Consider the following 20978-nt stretch of genomic DNA (forward strand, 5'->3'; position numbering starts at 1 on the left):
TGGCTCCAGAGCCCCTGTTCTTGTCACTATTTTAAACTGCCTAAGGCATGGACCCTACTTTCTGCCATCAGGTTGAGAAAGAAAAGCACCACATTCAAGGCATACACTCAAAGAAAGGCTGCCTTTGCCAAACTGGCCTCAACCTTACCTCACAGGCCTGCTTTGGAGAATGTGACACTCACTAATACGTTCCCTGTACAGCTGTCTGAGGACAGCATTATCGGTCCCCACAGACTGCTATGGCTGTAAGAGGAAAAGGTCTGTAAGAGGAAAGCCTTAAATTCTTCAGGCCCAGGCTTCCATTAAGCTCTTTATTTGTTTTCAATTTGGGGATGGTAGAATCTTGATATTATGTTCTCCCTTTTTTGCTCTGGCCACTGGGAAGCTCAGACTAAATGTACATCCCAGCCCTGGAAGCAGTAATGTACTTTATTGCAGGTGTTATTTTATTTTCCTTTCCTCCTATTATTTTTTAAATCACAATTTCCTCAGTTCAAAAAAATCCCCTTATTTCGCTGATACCTTTGTTAGTTACTTCTAACCCATGTCGACAAGAGGCAAGATTACAAATAAATACATACAGAGATTTATTCCAGGGATGCAAGGATGGTTCAACATCCACAAATCAATCAACATGATACAACATATTAACCAAATGAAGGATAAAGAAGCATGACACTTCCTGATTACAAATCACATGATCATCTCAACAGATGCAGAAAAAGCATTTGACAAAATTCAACATCCATTTACAATTAAAATTCTCAAGAAAATGGATATAGAAAGAACATACCTCAACATACTAAAGGCCATATATGACAAGCCCACAGCTAACAACCTACTCAACAGTGAAAAGCTGAAAGCTTTTCCTTTAAGACCAGGAATAAGATAGGATACCCATTTTCCCCACTTTTATTCAACATAGTACTGGAAGTCCTAGTCAGAGCAATTTGGCAGGAACAAAAAATAAAAGGCATCCAAATTGGAAAGGAAGATGTAAGATGTAATACTGTCACTATTTGTGGACAACATGATTTTTTTAATAGAAAACCCCAAAGACACCCAGAACTAATAGATGAATTCAGCAAAGGGTACAAAATCCATATACAAAAATCTGTTGTGTCTTTATTTGAATTAACAATGAACTATCAGAAAAAGAAATTAAGAAAATAATCCCATTTACAACTACCTCAAAAAGAAGAAAATACCTAGGAGTCAATTTAATCCAAGAGGTGAAAGACCTACACTCTGAAAACTGTAAGACACTGATGAAAGAAATTGAAGATGGCACATATAGATGGAAAGATATTCTGTGCTCATGGATTAAAAGAATTCATATTGTTAAAATGTTCATATTACACAAAGCACTTATATAGATTCAGGGCAATGTCTATCAAAATTTCAATGGCATTTTCATAGGAATAGAACAAACAATCCTAACATTCATATGGAGCCACAAAAGATCCCAAATGGCACCAAAGCAATCTTGGGAACAACAAAGCTGGAGGCATCATGGGCTCTGATTTCAAACTACATTACAAAGCTATAGTGATTAAAACAGTACGATATTAGACCAGAAACAGACACATAAATCAATGGAACAGAACAGAGAGCCCAGAAATGAACCCATGCATATGTGGTCAATTGACTTTTGACAAAGGAGGCAAGAATATGTGGTGGGGAAAGGAGTAAATGTCGCTGGGAAAACAGCCCCATGCAAAAGAATGAAACTAGATCACTATCTTGCACCATACATACAAATTAACTGAAAATGCACTAAAGACTTGAACATAAGACATGAAACCATAAAACTCCCAGAAGAAAACATAGGCAGTAAGCTTCTTGACGTTGGTTTGGGTGATTTTTTGGATCTGACTCCAGAGCAAAGGGCCACAAAGGCAAAAATGAAGAAATGGAATAACATTGAACTAAAATAGTTCTGCATAGCAAAGAAACATCAACAAAATGAAAAGGTTACATACTGACTGGGAGGAAATATTAACAAATCCTGTATCTGATAAGGGGTTAATCTCCAAAATATATAAAAAAACTCATAAAACTCAGTAACAAAAAAACGAACAATCCGATTTGAAAATGGGCAAAGGATCTGTATAGACATTTTTCCAAAGAAGACATACAGATGGCCAACAGGCACATGAAAAGATGCTCCATATCACTAATAATCAGGGAAATTTAAATCAAAACCACAAGGAGATACTGCTTCATGCCAGTCAGGATGGCTATGATCAAAATGACAAAAAAATGACATGTGTTGAGAAGCATGTGGAGAAAAGGGGACCTCTGTACACTGCTGGCTGGAATGTAAACTGGTACAGCCATCATGGTAAATAGTATGGAGGTTCCTCAAAAAATTAAAAACAGAACTACCATATGACCTAGTAATTCCACTTCTGGGTACTTATCTGAAGAAAATGAAAACACTAACTCAAAAAGATATCTGCACTCTCTGGTTCACTGCAGCATTATTTACAATGGCCAAGATATGGAAACAACCTAAGTGTCCATCAATGGATCAAAGGATGAAGAAGATGTGGTGTGTTTATACAACGGAATATTACTCAAGAATGCTATCTTGCCATTTGCAACAACATGGATGGAGCTTAAAGGTATTACGCTCAGTGAAGTAAGTCAGAGAAAGACAAATACCATGTGATTTTACTTATATGTGGAATCCAAAAAACAAAACAAAATTCATAGATACAGAGAAGAGACTGGTGGTTGCCAGAGGGAAGCAGGGAAAACAGGTGGGCAAAATGGGTGAAGGGGGTCAAGAGATACAAATATCCAGCTATAAACTACATGAGTCCTGGGGATGTAATGTACAGCACGGTGACCGTAGTCATTACTGTGCTATTGCATATTTGCAAGTTGCTAAGAGAGTAGACTTTGAAAGGTCTCATTGGAAGAAAGAAAGGTTTTTATAACTCTGAACGGTGATGGATGGGAACTACACTTCCTGTGGTGATCACTTCACAATGTATACAAATACTGAATCATTACGTGGGAACCTGAAACTAATAGGTCAGTTATACTTGAATAAAATAGATACATACATACATACATACATACATACATACACATATGAAGAATGAGTAGCAGTAAGATCATTAGATCAGGGTTTCTCAACCTCGGCACTACTGATGGATCATTTGGAGTTGTGGGGATTATGGAATGTGCAGCACAAATCCTGTCACCACGTACCTGTAGCACCCCCCAACCCCACTGCCATTATGAGAACCAAAGATGTTTGTCGCCATGTCCCCAGCAGCCCATCTCACCCCTGGTTAAGAACCTCGGCTCTAGCCGAAACTCCTTAAAGGCGGGATGAGGGTGGATCTTGGCAGACACCAGGGCCTGGCTTGGGGCTAGAACTTGGCAGGCGGAGAATGGTTGTCTGAAGAGATGAACAAACGCCCACCCAAAAACCACATCACTCCTGTCCTCACTTCCAGCCAAAGAGCTCTTGCCATCTCAAATCTGACCGCAGCCCTGTGGGGCCAGAGTCAGACCCTCAATTCACAGACACAGTGAGCATCAGAGAGGCTGAGTGAGTGGCCTCAGACCACACAGCAAGGGGACCAGAGGGCAGAGGACACAGGCCGTTGGCCAAGAGGAACAGGGAGCAGTCACTGTACGAAAAGGGATGGAAGCTGGATCCTGAGGAGTAAGTCCGACTGGACTGGGCAGGAGTGGGCATTCCAGCAGGTAGGGAAATCCCAGCATGAGAAAGGCCTGTAGGTGAGCATTTGAATGGCTTGCGTAAGACTGGGGACTCCCGATAAAACTGAAAACACGTGGATGTTCACAGCAGCACTGTTCACCACAATCCCTAGGTGGAAACAACCTAGATGTCCATCAACAGATGTGTGGTTTTTGTTTATTATTATTATAATCTGTAATTCAGAGTATTAGTCAGTCATAAAAGGAATAAGGGAATAAAGGTTGATACATGCTAATGCCATGCACGAGCCTTGAAAACATATTGCTGAGTCAAAGAAACCAGACAGAAAAGGTCACATTTCGTAGGGTTCCCTTCATATGAAATGTCCAGAAGAGGGAAATCCACAGAGACAGAAAGCAGATGGGCGGTTGCTTAGGGGCAGCAGGAGGGAATACCTGAAGGGGACAGGGTTTCTTTGCAAGATGATGGAAATGCCCTAATACTGCCTGTGGTAATGGCTGTGGAACTCTACGCACTGAACGTCACTGGCTGAACTATACGCTTTAAAGGATAAGCTGTACAGTGCATAAAGGGTAACTCAATAAAGCCTTTCTTAAAAATAGAGACAGGGTGGGGGGAGAACTCCCATGGCAGAGGGTTCACGCTCCATTCTTGCTGTGCTCCTGCCTGGTCATGGACCGTGGGCGGGTCACTTCCCCTCCCAGAACCTCAGTTTCCCTATCTGTAAAGTAAGCGAGGTCCATTGACGGTCCTCCAGCTGCTAGAACTGAGGGGGCGATGAAGGAGGTGAAGCCCGCAGCTGGAACCTCCACCAGAGGTACTCCCCAGACGTCAGTCACTCTGGATGCGTTCCCTTTCTCCCCACTTCTCTCTCACGCTCCAGAAGCCTTGAGAATGGCCGTCCCAGGAACGGGGCAATTCCTTGAAATCTGAAAAGACCGTTAAGGCTTTCCTGGCCTTGGAAGGTAACAGAAGCCTTCCCTGTTCCAACCTCCGGATCCTAAGATCATGCTGGCCTTCAACCTCCAGGCCCAGAGGGCCCAGTCTGTCATTTATGGTTTCAAGACACCAAATGACCCCAAGGATCTGTAAAGGGGTCCTCATGGCCACCACTACCCAGGGCCCTCGAATCCTGGGGCACCACCTGTCCCCACTGCTCCTGGTGGCTTTGCGGACCTCAGGAAAGGCAGAGAAGCTGGCACTGACCCTGCAAAATAACCCAGCCCGGGTAGGATGGGTGGGGGGACCCCACAAAGAAGTGAGTGTGTGAGGAGCCTGTGTACAATGGCCCCTCAGAAACCTGTCCCCAGGGGACACAGAGGATCTCTAGCGACAGGGCCTAAGAAAGAAATGTCTGTATTCTTTTAGGCCCTGCCCCCACAGCCTCCAGGCCAAGAATGTGCAGAGCAGCATCTACTAAATTTCTAAAATTACGTCTAGGTTGGGGGGCTGGCCAGGGCGCGGAGCGGGAAAGGATGTGGTGGGCGGGTAGGCAGGCAGGAAATCTTGAATCCGGCTCCTTGTGCCCCATCTCTGCCTGCTTGCTGGGCGGCGGGGAGGGAGCGTCCCTCCAGCAAATGTCATTTCGGCCCCAGGAATCAAAAGCCCTTCTGTGCATGGCACGGGCATGCAACTGCTTTTACACACTGCTGCAATGCCTGCCTGGATGGCTCAAGTATTCCTGGGAGTTGGGGTGAGGGGGTGTCTGTGGGCAACCCAGTTTGAGGAGTAAATGAGAGCAAGAGAACTGGGGTCAATCTTGCTTGAAATACTTGGACCACCCCTCACACAAATAACCAAATCTAAGGGGAGGAGGAGGAAGGAAAAGTCAAGGGGGCAGGAGCCCCAAAATCTGGGGTTGCCCTACCTCCCAGATACGGTTGCCAGAAAAAAACTGAGAGCACCCAGGGAAACGCCAGCTAAACAATTTTTTTAGCATAAGTATATCCAAATACTGTGCAGGATACACTTAAGACTCAAGAACGATCTGTTGTTTATCCTGACATTCAAATTTAGCCAGGCATTCTCTACTTGTTTGCTAAATCTAACCCCACCCCCAAGGACATGCCTATAAAAACTCTCAACCACCCACCACTGCCTGGAAATAGCTATTAAACCAGCAGTTAATTAGGGGCATGTCCCCCTAAGACTTTTGGCTGCTGTGCAGCAGGAAGATACGAGGTGTGAGAGCACCCCCAACACCGATGTTGTCCCAGGGGCCCCCTTCCTCCCCTGACATCTCCACCTGGCTTAGCTAAGAAGTTGATCTGAATACGTGGGCCCAGCATGGCCACGCGTCAGTGGGAAAGATGGAAACAGCCTCAGAGCCTGACGGTCTCCCCCACCCACCCTGAAACCCTGGTGGAATGCATCTTACACAAGGTCCGTCAGCCCAGATTTACCACTGGATCTGTGCAGCACCTCTCCAGACCAGGTTTCCTGGGCCAGCTTCACGGTGTCTCCTGGGAGCTGGGTGGCCTTGGGCTCCAGTGTCCCCTCATCCATCTGAGATGGGGTCGCCCAGGGTTCAGCCTGGAGGGGTGGCGCTCAGGTGTGAGCCAGGTGGGGGTTGAGGCCCTTCCTGGCTAGCCTGGACTTTCTGGAAGTCAGGTAAAGAATGAGGAAGGAAGGGCGTTAGGCAACTCCTGGGCGGTTTCTGTGGGAGTTGGCTGATGTCCTGTGGTACCACTTATGGCCACAGCAAACTGCATGTGGCCAGTGGGCAATGGAGCCAACCGCTGGCAGGACACTCATGTAACAGGGAACCTGGACAGAAAGTTACCCATGGCCAGGGCAGGACAGGCCTCGATCCTGAGTCCCCGGGGAGCTCCGCAGGACAGCAGGAGGGTCTCCCCTGCCCCGACTCCCCTGCCCCAGCTCAGAACCAGCCACCAACTTCTCCACCCCTGCTCCCCACTGCTCTGCTAGTCCAAGACCCTGGGAAGGCACCGAGGGCCAGGGCCTGACATGACAAGCCTACAGGATGACAGCCCTCTCCGGGGAGCCCTCTCCACTCTGCCAGACCAGAGGCACCTGGGCCCCATCTTGGTGCCTCCTTGGCAGCTTGTGGGTGCCCTCCCCATCACCCCGGAGTCCCGTTCCCTGGAGACGCAAAGGGGTGCTTGGTCCCTGCGAAAGCTGTCCCACGGGGGGCGTCACTGGGGGCAGCCAGTCCGGCTCTTATCTACGGTTTCCATTTCCGCCTGGGATCCCTGGGGGATGGAGAGTCAGAAAGGAGGCTCACACGGGCAGAGAGACCGACCAGAGGTCCTGAGTCGCCTGGGAGGCCGTGCAATGCTGCAGATGTCGTTTCCCCAGGGTGCTTTCTCCTAATTATCTGGGTAATTCGGTCACAACTGGGTTGGAGGTGTCACATCCCGTCATTCTGCCTGTTGAGACCCGCCCCACTGTGAAGGTGTCCGCGATTCCTATTCTCCCCACTGGCCGCCAAGTCTGGAGCAGTGGGACCCTGCGGATTCAGGCTGGACGCCTGGGAAAGCTCCCTGAGGGCAGGGCAGTGAGGAGGAAGGGGCTCTGGCTGAAGCCAGGGTTCACTGGGGGAGAAGTGGGAAGGGCACTGTCCCAGCGTGATCAAAGGCGTGGCACACGTGCAGGCTCGCCGGCAGGTTACCTCCGGGCAGTTCAGGCTGCCGGAACTGGGAACACAGGGGTGGCAGGGGAACATCCTGGAAGCTGGGCTCTGGATTCCGAGAGGCTGCCTTGCCCTGCCACACACTGCCGGGTCACTCTGGGGAGAGCCACCTCACTCACCCTGTCACCTCACCTCTAAGATGGGAAGTGGGACAGAGATCAGAGATGAGCGTCAGTGCCCCATGGGATGCCCTGGCTCCCTGCCAAGCCCTAGGTTTGTACATTTACCCATTTCCCAGCATATCTCATTTGTTCCCCCTAGGAAACAGGCAACACTGTTACCCCCATCATACAGATAGGGCAGTTGAGGCTCTCGCAGGCTCAGAAAGATGTCCCAAATCCCAGGGGGCTAGAGGGTAAGGCTTAGATCCCTTTAACCTGAAGGAGTTTGAGAAGACAGCAGAAGCAGGAAGGTCACTCTGACCTACCCTCTCACCTCTTCCCTGAAACAGGTCATAAAGGCCCCACGTGAAAGGTACTTTCCTTCTACCAGGAGGAAGGGAGACATTCTTACCACTGGGGATAGGGAATTGGGAGTCAAAAATCTGACCAAGCCTTGTTAAATTAACCCTTATCTTCCTAGCTGCTTCTCCACTTACAACCCTTTTGTCTCATGAATTCTTCCCAAATGTAGTTTCTTCATCCCAAAGGCATGAAAGCGTCCTGCGCTGGTCACTTCTTCAGGTCTTCATTCCCTTGAGAAGGCTCCCAGGCACACGCAAAAGTTCAGCCGAAAGTGTCTCCTTTTCTTCTGCTAATCTGTCTTTGTCAATTCAGCTTCCAGATCCAGGGACCCTAAGAGGGTTGAGGAAAACTTTTTCCCGTGGCTTGTGGCAGCATGCCTCCAATCTCGGTCTCTGTGACCATGTGGCCTCCCTGTGTCTGCGTCCTTTCCTCTTCTTATAAGGACCCTTGTTGGATTTAGGGCCCTCTGGTGTTGCCGGGCAGCTGTGCCTGGGGAGGTCTCTCCTTGTGCACTAGGTGAAACTTCAACCTGAACAGGGGAGGGCTCTTGACTCAGAAAGACTTCACAAGCAGGTTGGAGGAGTGTAGGTAAGGAAAGAATTCATTAAAGTGAGAGTGGCAGGGAATGGCAGCAGCCCTGCAAGCAGCAGAGAGCAAGGAGCGCAGAGAGGAGAAGAGAAGCTCTCTGAACTCCTGCTCGGCACAGGGCAGATCCCCTGCCAACTTCTGAAGCCAGAGTCCCCTGGCACCCAGGGTCTGCTTGAATATGCATGGCACGGGAACTAAGCCCCTACCATCCAGGATTTGGGGGAGCCACAGAGCACTAGATGGAGTGAGATGATGTGCTGAGAACTTCCCAAAGCAAAGAAAGGAGAGTTTTGGGCAGGTCACTAAAGAGCATGACTGTACAGCTGCAGTCCTGTCCGGGTCACCCAGGCGATGGGAACTTGCAAGCCCACGTCAGAGCTCTCAGTATCCCTTCCCTACTTCTCTGAAGTATGACAGAGAGAGAAGACTAGTGCTTAAGCCTAGAAAATTGAATGAAATAGCGAAGTAACAAAGACACCACTGGCAGAGCACAGAGACAAAACTTCAATTAAGGCAAAGTGTACACTCGAAGAAAGGGGCATGTAGGCAGCCTCAGCGACGAGGCACTTAAAGGCTTAGGATTCATGTCTTTTAAGGATTTCAAAAATGGGGCAAAGGGCCAGGGGGAGTGTAGGCTTGACATATGGTCTCATGATGTCTATCTCCAGGGAGACACATGATATCATTATCCATAGTTGGTTCCTTACATATTCTGTGAGATAAACTTAACACAAGGAATTTATTGATCCTGTTCTTCTACAAGATAGTGGTTACCCTCAAGCAATGAAAACATACCATTTCGAACTGCTTGCCCTGCATTAGGATAGGGTCAGAAGTTGGCTAAATACCATAAAATAGCTAGGAATCTTACCTCCCAACTCCCTAGTTTTTAAAATTGAATCTCAGCCTTAAGATGGAGTCCCTCCTGTTCTTACTGTCCTGTTTATATGTTGGCATTTTTCATCATAGGCAGGAAAAATTAATCATGATGCTTGTCCCATGTGTCTGTTCTTCCTCACTGGGCTCATCAGGGTGATCTCACCTCAAGATTCTTAACTTACTTATACCCACCAAGACCTTTTTCCAAATAGGGTTACATTCACGGGTTATGGGTAGACATATCTTGGGGGAGGGCGCTCCACTGAACCTCTAGACCCTCTTCATCTCTGGAAGGGAGGACTGATCAGAGGGGGCGAGACCCCAGGGACTTCATGAGCAAGTCAACACAAGGCACTTACGCGGAGGGAGGGGCTCCACAGGGAGAGATTTATTTCCCAGCAGCTCCTCAGAGCTGCCAGAAGCCTGCACCTCTTTCCAGAGCCTCAGTGTCTACTTCGGGAATTGTCAGCCGCCCGTGACTGCTGAGAAACTGCAAGGTGGTCGGTCCAAACTGAGGCATGGTGCCAGTGTCCGGAACACACTGGATTCCAAAGACTTAGTATGAAAAAAATGTAAAATATCTCATTCATAACTTCCTATAGTGAGTACATGTTGAAATAATATTTTGGATATATTAGGCTTACAAGGATATGTTATTCAAATAAAGTTCATTATTTTTTTTAACTACAGTGAAATTCACACAACATAAAATTTACCACTTAAAAGTGTTCAGTTCAGTGAATTCAGTACATTCACAACATTCTACGACCATCACCTCTATTTAGTTCCAAAACACTTCCACCAGCTCAGATGGGACCCTCATGACCACTGGCATCCACTCCCCTTCTTCCCAGCCCCTGAAAACCACCAATCTCCTTCTAATCATAGAGGATGTATTTATTCCGGATATTTTACATAAATAGAATCATACACTATTTGCACTTATGTTTCCAGCTTGTTTTATTTAGCATAAGGCTTATCCATTTTGGAGCCTGGATCAGAAATCCATTCCTTTTTATGGCTGAATAATGTTCCGTTGCATGAATAGACCATATTTGATTTATCCATTCATCCACTGATAAGCATCTGGGTTGTTTCCACCTTTTGGCTATTGTGACTATCTGCATACTCATTTAGATTTCAGTGGGATCAGTTCTATTCCAGGCAGATGCAGGGCGTTTAATGGCTACTTTGTGTCAGTGGACATGTGGCTCCCAGGACCTCGTGGACTGTTGCCAGACAGGGCCAGGCACAAGCCCACAGAGCCGGGTCTGTGTGCTTCACACCCAGCTGTTCCTCCAGCACCCGGCTCAGCCCCGAGCACAGAGCAGACACTCAGTAAACATAAAAGCTGGGAGAAGGAATGAGGGAGGGAAGGCAGGGTGGCAGCTCTTGGGGAGGGGGAGGCAGGAAAGTCCATGGGGATAGGGGCAGAGGGGAAGGAGATGGGGGATCCTGGAAAGAGAAGCTACTCCAGGTCTGAAGGATCCGGGCACAACTCAGTAGAAAAGTAAAAGGGTGTGTGTTTGCATGTTTGTGTGTGAGACAGAGAGAGAGGGGGAGGGAATAAAATATATACAACACGGGTTTGAACTGTGTGGGTCCACAGAGTGCAGTTTTTTTCAATAAATACATTAGAGAATGTTGTGTAGATTTACAACAATTTGAAAAAACATTTTTTTTTCTCTAGCTTACTTTGTAAGAATACCGTATGCAATACATGTAACATACAAGATATGTGTTAATCAGCTATTTATACCATCAGTAAGGCTTCTAATCCACAATAGGCTACCAGTAGCTAAGTTTTTGGGGAATCTAAAGTTTTATGTGGATTTCTAACTGTGCGGGGTAGGGGGGAGTCAGTACCCCTAACTCCCGAGATGAGATGTTCAAGTCAAGTATATACTTGGTCTTGCCCAGGGCTCCTGGCACAGAGCCTCTAAAACCCGTGGAAGTTTCCGAGTGATGAGTCTTTTGTATGCTAATATGATGACTCAGACAGCTTTGGGATGGGGGCTGGTCACCAGACAAGCCAACCCTGAGAACAGGGTGGGAATTTTCAGCCCCATCCCCAGACCTCCTGCAGGGAAAGGGGAAGGAAACTGAGTTTAATCCCCACTGGCCAATCCTGCCTACGCAATGAAACCTCAGTAAAAGCCCCTAAATGATGGGGTTCAAGGGGCTTCTAGGTAGGTGAACACATCATCATGCCAGAAGGGTGGTGCACCGCCCCCTCCACGGGGATTGAGGCGCCTGCACTGGGGACCCTTCTGGACCGTGTGTCTCTTCATCTGGATGTTCATCTATACCCTTTCTGATAAACCACAAGAGTTAGGATGGCCCCTTCCCGAGTTCTGCAAGTCCTTGTGGGTAAAATTGTAATATTTCCAGAATATCTCGTCAGGCTTCAGTGCACCTGCATATTAACAGGCGTTCCTCAGGGGTGGAGAATGCAGCTCATCTCCTTATGAGTGGGTAATTACCTGGGTGACTGAGGGCTTATCTGAACCTGACAGGTTAGGGGGAGGTCTTGCTTGCTTCTGCCGGAGCAGGAAACAGATGGCCCTGGACTGCAATTTGTAAGCAATAAACGAGTTTTAAACTTTATTCTCTCTTTGACTAATTTAGGTTTTAGAGGTATTTTGCCCAGGATTTCCTCTCCCCAGAGTTACAGTCCTTCTAGAAAATTTTTGAGCCTGAATGGGGGATTGTGGGAACCCCCACAGTTGTAGTCAGCTCAGCAGAAGTGTGGCGAGCCTGGGGACCCCATTTGTGGCTGGTGTCTGCCATGGGGGTGCTGTTTGTAGGACTGAGCCCTTAACCTGTGGGGTCTGCACTCGCTCTGGTTACTGTTAGAATTGAATTGAACACCCTGCTGGTGTCAGAGTGAGTTTGAGGGGTTCCCCTGGGCTTTTGCTGTGTGGGATGGGCTAACAGCAAGAAGACCTTCTTCCTGCTAATGGACCCTAGCTTCCCAGTGGGTGGGGTGTTTCCAGCAGGGGTGGGGCGGGGGGGCTACACAGCGTCATTGGAAGGATGGAAGAGGATGCAGGCTGAGAGCTGGTACCATTTCCACATTATCAGATGAAAGCCAGTGTCCCAGGGGCCCTAAAGGTCACGTGAAGGGACAGGCACTTCGCTCTGTGGGTGAGAGGCCACCAGCTCACCCCCTTCGGGAACCAGACTAGCAACAGAAATAGGAGAACTGAGGAGAGTGATTTCAACCACTGGCATTCTTAGCTAATATTTCTCTTTCCCACTTTTGAGGGTAATGTAGCCAAAGAGGAACTATTTCTGTTCTGTAAGAAAATCAACAGCACAAGTATGATGACAGGAGGAACAAATCTGAAGCCTCCTGCCAAGGGAGACAGACAACAGGGAGTGGTTGGGTCTGTGGCAAAGTGCAGAACAAGGCCTCCTCTAAGGCGTGCGGCAGGCACTGTCGCAACCCTGCCCACATCCCTTCCAGCACATATCAGCTGCGTATTTGGTGACTCCCCATCTGTGACCTTCTGCCTGAGATTTCTCTTGGGCAAACTGTCGGTACCAGGCAGTTAATACCCTGGATGTAGTCCCCACCCGAGGACAGTCAGGAGCTGCAGAGAAATAGCACCATCTCTCAGGCAGTGCGACTGTGGCGTGTGTTTTACACAGGCTCCTACAGGTCCCAGAGAGGACGCAACTGCACCTATGCTCTGACAGCCATACTGAGGCCGGCTCCTTCCCCTGCCCGCCTGTCTTCCCCATCCCCCCTTGGTGCTACCTGGGATCCTCTCCCTGATAAACTACTTGCAGCCAGATTCCGGTCTCAGAGCCTGATTTGGGGGCGACCAAAGCCAAGGGACAACCGGTGCTTAACTGCAGCCAACTTCTGCCGGGTGCGGAGGCAGACCCAGGATTGCAAGACCTTCCCATTTTCTCAAAGAGAAACCAGAATCTGAAGTTTCCAGTAAAACCTTCTGAGGCTAATTGCCAGTGTGAATTAAACAATACAGAACAAATAAAGCAGAACAGAACGTGGCTGTCAGCCTGCGCTGGTCCTCAACCTGCCAGTTCGAAGCAGTTGGTGGCGGGCGGGGAGGGGCACAGAAGGCTGATAGCAGGGGGGGCCTGGGATGGAGGGGAGCTCTGGCAACCCGCTCGGGTGGCCTGGGTGCAGCAGGCAGACGGGCCCTACTGCGGCTGGCCAAGGGCCTGTGTATGATCCCGGCTGGAAGCATCTGGAGCGCCTGGCATGGCCGCCTGTGGGCGCGCAGTAGGCCCAGGGTAAACAATCAGCTGGAATGCTTTTCCAAACACGGAGACCCCCAGACGCCGGCGGCCTCCCCTGCTCCCCGGGCGGGGAGAAATCCCAGGCCCCTCCACCCGCCTGACATCTAAGCTGAGGCTCAGGAGAAACAAACTCAGGAGGCAGTCCTGAGGGAACCACTTCTGGGCCCCACACTTGGGAACTTCTTTGTAATTCTGTGCAGATGGAGGAGACTCTTCACAGATTTTCACCCCCCTACACTGACCCCCCTCTTTCCTCTTGCAGAGAAAACAAGAAGGGTGTCTCCTGAGATTGTGCTTGTGCCATTTCACATGGTTATTTAAAGCCATTGCTTTTCTGCTGCTTTTTCAGAATTTAAATTAAGAATACTGGGTGTCAAGAGTACAGGCTGGCGATGCAAAATTTGGCTCTGGGTGTTTACTGCTCTATAACCAGGCCCCATCCATGCTTGCTCTAAACTGTTTAATACATTTAGTACATTTTATGTTGGAACTATATTCACTAGGAGGGGAAGAGAAGAAAAATTCCTCAGAGCTGATCTTTAAGGGGCCCCCTATGAGTCACATATTACATATATCTTTAGCCCACTTAATCCTTATCAGGACCCAAATAGCTGCATAGCATTGTATCATTAGATAGGTTTTGGTTACAAGGGACAGAAATCTACACCAAAGTGTATTTGTTGGCTTACAATATTGGAAAGTTCATGGTACGGATGTCAGGCATGGCTGGATCCGGGAGTTCAAAGGCCATCACTGTCTCTTGCCTTTGCTCTCCTCTGTGACTTTTCATTCTCAGGCAAGGCCCTTCTCTATGGCTTTGGTCCTGTGAGATGGTCTCCAGCAATTCCAACTGCGCTTCCAATCAGCCGAACAACCTCAATGGAAAGAGAATACTTCTTTCCTAATAGTTTCAGCAAAAGTCCCATTATTGAATCTCATTGGTCCAGCTTGCTGTTAGTGCTTCCCTTTTTCTTAGGCCCACTCCAGGCTCTTAGAGATGAATCATGGTGATTGCTTCAGTAATGGGCATGTAACCCAAGTTGAATCATAAGACTCAACCTGAAGACTCTCACTGGAACTACTGAACAAGAGGAAATCTCCACTAGGCTGGTATGATGTTAGTCTGTGGCTGTGAGGAACCATCCTTACCAGTGATAGAAAGAGTCCCCCTGAGAATGAGGCCAGTTCAAGGAAAGCAGGGCAAAGAGATGGAGACAGGTCCCCAACAACACTGCCTGAGCCCCTGGATCCAGCCATGCCTGAAGCTGTTGCATTCCTGACTTTCCAGTGACCTGAACAATAGGTTCTGCTCTGGAATAAGCTAGTTTCAGTGGGATTCTATTATCTGCAGCTGTATGAGTCCTGACAAATGTATTAGGCTTTAAAAAACCAAAGCCTGTTGATTCTCCACTAGCCCAAGGCAAACACGCCCATCAGAACACAAAGACACAGTTGCTCTTTGAAGGTGGTGGAAGGAGGGGAAAATGCTCCTCATTCTTTTGTGATGAATCAATAGCCAAAATAAGACGGAGTTCATTTCTCAGGTGGGTTATCCTGCCTACCAACCAACCATTATTCATTCTAGCCCCAACCAGCCTGAAGTGGGTGTGGCCCCAGAGAACCTGTTACATTGGGAGCCTACCCAGATTTTCCACGTTCCTATGAGAATTTCTGTGTCGTTGTTCCTTTCTCCTCCAGACTCCTGGGAGCTGGGTTTTCCAGAGCTTCAAAAAAACACCTTGTCCAAGCATATCAACACCCAGCAAATGCTTGCAATGTACAAGGTCTCTGGAAATCTTGCTTTCATAGAAAGAGACCAAAGAAGTTGGTCTTGCCCTTTCTTACTGAGTGGTGGGCTAGCACAGGACCTCAGAAACAAGGGGGGTGGTTAGCAGGGGCAGAGGAGGAATGGCTCCAAAGGCTGAGCCAAGGAAGTGAGACTTTCTGGATGGACTGAGGGCATACGGGAAGATTCTGAGCTGGGGAAATCAGACATGACCGCATCTTCAGTTCCCTAGAAATAGAGTCTGAGATGGGGATGTGGGTGCATGTGGCTTTTTAGGCGGGGCGGGAGGTGTCTTAGGAGGAGGGGATGTCATTCCCTCCTCTGGGGGTGGGTAATGCGGCTGGGGAGGCAGCTGTAAGCTTCTGGAAGTCCACACTTACACGAGCTGGCACCCAGCAGCCTGGCAAAAAGGATCTGAACAGCCCCTTCCTTCTCTCTTGGGAACAGCAGCTGGGGTGCGAGGGATTCATGAGGGGTGACGTGGCTCAGTGGTTGAGAGCCCAGGGCTTTGGGGAAGACAGAGCTGGGTTTGAATCCTCGCTCTGGGGTGCCTCAGGCTCCCATCTGGAGTGGAGCACAGCTCACAGGTCAAGGTGCAGATGAAACACGATCGTGTGTTAGATGCGCTACCACCCAGAGCCCCATGTAGGGAAGATGCCCCGAAACTCTCGGCTTTACATACATCTCTGAGTGTCCCAGGCCTGGGGGTGGTATGGAAGTTTTGGTATCAGTCACCAGGAATACGTGTGTTAGACTCTGACTGACTTTCACATATGTGGGTGTTACAGGACCCCTGGTCTTTCAGGGTGTCCAAACCTCTCTGTGTTGGGGAGTCCCGGCTCCCCACTTCTGTTACCACTCTCAGTCCCTCTGCATGGAAAAATATTTGGATTGGCCACACTAAGCCACCAACGGTTCTCCAAGCTGATTCTGGTCATGGTTTGTGATGGTCAAACGTTCCAAGATACATTTATTTATAATGTACACCCTTGCCATCAAAGTCAAATTTGCTATTGCCACTGAAGTGGGGACCATAGGTGCCACCCCATCTTGGCAATAGCATCACAGCAACTGTTGCTCCCACTGACGTGCCTGGCACGGCTGAGCACTGTTGGAGCATTGCTTATATTATTGTCTATCTTACATTTGTGGATGCTGAGGCTTAGCATGTCTAAAGTCACCTGCCCACACGATGGGCTGGAATAGGGATTTGAACCCAGAACTGCAGAAAACAAATAACCAGGCTACCACAGGCTCAGGTAGTGAATCAGTTTCCCAGGGCTGCTGTTGAAAGAAGAGAGGGGGTGCAAACTTCACAGTCCAGGCAGGTTTATTGCTGGACCTGAGAGGGCCCCCTATGTCCTGACCAGCAGAACAAAGGAAAGAGCATCTCTAACAGGTCAGGAGGCTTTTTATGGCCAGGGCTTTGGCGGGCTCTTTGAGGGCAGGGGTCAGGGGAAAGGTGGGCTTGTGGCTTGCTGACGTGTCCTCTGGAGGATGCTTGTAGCCTAAGTAAGATGACACCTAGGTCCCTCTGAGGTGGTGGGTGGGCTTATTCGAAAGGCGGTATTCACGTCCGGATTCTATCAGTCGTAACAAATTACCCCAGACTGGGGGCTTCCACCAGCAGGAACGGATTCTTGCACGGTTCTGGAGACCAAAGCCGGGAATCAAGGTGTCAGCAGGGCCGAGCTCTGTCTGGAGGCTTTAGGGGTGAACTCTCCTGGACTCTTCCAGCTCCCGGGGTGCCCAGCGCCCCTGCGCCGGCGGCCGCACCACGCCACTCTGCCTTTGTCTGCATGCAGCCTTCACTGCATCGTGCGTCTGGCGTGCCCTTCCTTCCTCTTATAAAGACACCAGGCTCTGGATATAGGACTTACCCTAAATCCAGGAGGACCTCATCTCAAGATCCTTAACCTGATGACCTCTGCAGAGACCCTATTCCAACTAAGGTCACACTCACAAGTACAGAGGTTTAGGATATGGACAAACATTTTTTTTTTGAGGGGGTCACTATCAACCCGCTAGAGGTACAGCAAGAGAGCAGGATGAGGCAGTCGGCTATCCTCTCCACAGGGGCTGGTGATGCCTGCGGTGGGAGAGGGGACTGGGGAGGCACAGAGACGCGGGGGGACAGAGAGGGGCCACCAGGCTCAGTCGCTGTGGAAAAGCCCCGGACAGAGGAGGAAGCAGCCCCGGGAGGCTGCGAGGCTCCCCGCTCAGGGCACACTGACTTCGCAGAGCCTCTCTCTGCCCCACCTGCCCCGCTAGCCCTCCGGCCAGGTGCCCTGGCACGTGGGGTCCTGCGGCAGGGTCCAGCCTGTGGAGGCCCCACTGAGCCAGACCGGGGTCACTGGCTGGAGTCCAGGCCCTGCTTGGCTCTGCAAACACCACTGGCCCTGCTCCTTCAGAGGACAGAGTCCAGCCCCACCGCCCTCAGTCCACACCAGGTGGAGTTTTCCATGTGCCTCCCTCGCTCCTGAAAGGCAAATGATTAGAATTCCACAGGAATTCCCACAGCATCCGCCCCCCTCCCGGACCCCAGTGAAGGAAGCAAAGGCCTACTCTGGGACCTGGTAGGGGGTGGGAGACCTGGGGGCCTGAGATCCGCTCTTAGCCCAAAGGGCAGCCTGTCCGGGTGAGCAGGGGCCCCTCAGAGCCCCCACCGCAGGCCTCGGGCCCCCATCACACCTGCATACACATGTGTATCCCTCCGCGTCCACACAGGAACCACAGACATGCCTGACCACACACACAGGTGTGCAAACACTTCCTCCCCATGGAAGGGGTAGAACCTTGGGGGACGTGTTCCCAGAGGGGCGCCCACCCATGTGGACTGTGTGAGTAGGGAGTAGCCTGAGGGCTGACGCAGACCAAGCCTGGGTTCAAATCCAAGCTCTGCAACCTCAGGCAAGTCACTCAACCTCTCTGCCTCAGTTTCCACATCTGAAAACCAAGATAATAATAGTACCCACCTCTAAGGGATTGCAGGAAGGATTAGCTGAGTTAATGCATATAAGCACTTGGAAGCCTGTTACACACGGAGTGCTTGCTGTGATTATGAGCATAAACACACAGGTATGTAGGCGGCTACCTACCAATACACAGAGGGACATACGTATGGCATATAAAAACTCACATGCAAACACATGGGCACATGGACAGACATGTGCAAACACAGAGGTACACAGATACACATTCAGAATGTAAAAATGGATAAAACTATGCCATATGCAGGCGAGCATGCACAGTGCTCTGTGCAAGACATGCACACACATGCTCACACATGTGCATGCCATCACACAGGCTGGTCTCTCTGTGTCTCTGACCGCACACACTCCACTTTCCCTGCCCTGGGTCTGAGATCAGGAGCTGTGAGCCAGCACTGCATGGGGCCTCTCTTCCTCGAAGGGGGTGGGGGCACCCAAAGAGGGAAATGAAGCTGAGCTGGAAAACAGGACACAGACCCAAAATGCCACAGGCTCCTCCCACCTACCTCCTCTGGATAAGGGATCAGACGCCCCAGCAAGGCTCCTTTGCCATCAGCGCCCCACCTCTGACCCTGTGGATTGAAACCTTTTGTCTGTGGGACAACAAAGGGCATTTGAGATCCAGGGCTCCAGGCTTTTTACTCCTCCAAGGCCTGAGCTGGGGGCTGTCCAGGCATCACTGCTCCGAGGCAGGAGCAGATTCTGGCCAGTGCAATGGGAGAAGCAGGAGGCTAGGGAAGGGCAAGAAGGTGGAGCCATTGCGGGCCCGGTGACCTTTCCCCCATGAGCTACAGTCTGCCCACCCCTATTTGGGTATTGTTGGGGGGCTGTCCATGTTACACCCTCCCCACACTTAGTTCCCACCTTTAAGGGTCTTGGGGGGACAAAGCCCTGCTTCCCACTGAGAATATCGAAGATCTTGCCAGCCTGCTGGCAGCTAGGATACAGACATGTGGCCCTGGCGGGATATCAGGTACATGGGCCCCAGGCAGAGCACACACTGGTGCCACAAAGAAGCAGGCATGGGGGCCTCACTGAAGCTGGGACAGCCCCTTCCAGGCCAGGCCTGCCACCTGGGTCCGGGACCCCACCTGAAAGATTCCAGGTGTGATCTGCTGCCACCTTCTAGCCTGCGTAGGCGCTGGGCCTGAGCTCCCGTGTTCCTCCCGTAGGTTCCTTTTCTGCTTACATCAGCTGCATCGGGGTCTGCTGCTGGGGACTGGGGCTCATCCACGGCCCCACAAGACTGTCCAGTAAAATAATCCACTGGGGGACTCAGATCATGTGGGCAAGCCTGCTCTTAACACAGCATTAGCCCAGACCCATCACCCGCTAGCCAGCACATCACACCCAGCACCTCTCTGGGCCTTGGTCTTCTTGGCAGCAAGAGGGGGCTGATAATAGTTCTCCACTTGAGGTGACATAGTAAGAAACAGATATTTGCTCTCTGGCCCCAGGGGCCCTACCTTCATACTCTCCTGAGTGACAGAGGGATAGTGTGCCATGACGAAGCCTCCATAAAAATCCCTGACCTATGGGGTTTGGAGAGCTTCCCCATGCTGGGGTGGGGGGCGGGGTCCACCCAACTCCAAGGGGACAGAAACTCCCACCCTCGGGACCCTTCCAGACCTCACCCTATGCACCTCTTCATCTGGCTGTCCACCTGTAGCCTTTGTCATGTCTTCTCTAATAAACAGTGTTTCTCTGAGTTTTGTGAACTGTTACAGCAAATTATTGAACCTGTGCTGGGGGTGGTGGCAGGGTTATAAAAATTCTCAACTTTGCAGCCAAGTCAGACAGAAGTGGGGGTGCCCCGGGGACCTGATATTTGTGACTTGGGAGGGGGGTCAGTCTTGTGAGACTGAGTCCTTAACGTGGGGGATCTGATGTTAACTCCAAGTAGGAGGTGTCAGAATGAATTAAATTATAGGACACCCAGTTAGTGTTTGGAGATGGGGAGCACTGGCTGGGGTGGGGGGAAAACCCACATATTAGAGGTGTCAGAAGTGTTGTGAGTAAAGAAGCCATTTTCTTTTATCTTTGTGGGGACAGTGTCAGGACTGAATGAGATAATACTTGTAACAAGGGCTCAGGAAACATTTCCCTTTGGTAGTTTGTGCCTTCACATGGTAACAGCATGATTTATTTGCATTTTATGAAATAGGAACTAACAGGCGTCCTCAGATTCAGAGGATCTGTGATCTGGAGAGCGGGAAAAAAATTACATCTTGTTTTCACTAGCCTGCAACTGAAATGTGGTGTAATTTCAGTTCCTAATGTAGCAATAGCCACTGACCTATGACTTTGTCACCAACAAGAATCACAAGGATTTTTATATCCCATGACTGTCATTGCAGATATTTACAGCTAGCTTCTTTTGTGACCTGTGCATTTGATTTTTCTGCATTAAAAAAGATTATTCTGCACACTGAACTCTAGTTATTAAAACATACTGCCAGTGTTTAAGGGGATGAATACTGATGTTTGCAACTTACTTTGAAAGGCTCCAAAAAAAATAAGATGGTTAGACAGAGTTTCAGATGGATGATGAATGAGTAAGTGACGAAGCAAATATAACAAAATGTTGTCTGGGTGATGGGTACATGTATGTTCTCTGGACACTCTTCTTTCAACTTTCCTGTAT

The 20978-nt window shown here is 49.6% G+C and overlaps 1 long non-coding RNA gene across 2 annotated transcripts in view; it reads right to left on the reverse strand.

Annotated features, from left to right (window-relative positions):
• Positions 1 to 20978, reverse strand: part of LOC140843975 (uncharacterized) — a 104270-nt gene that overhangs the window by 31652 nt on the left and 51640 nt on the right. The window lies entirely within an intron of this gene.

This window comes from Manis javanica, chromosome 10 (assembly GCF_040802235.1).
Source record: "Manis javanica isolate MJ-LG chromosome 10, MJ_LKY, whole genome shotgun sequence".
In the NCBI taxonomy this organism is placed as follows: Eukaryota; Metazoa; Chordata; class Mammalia; order Pholidota; family Manidae; genus Manis; species Manis javanica.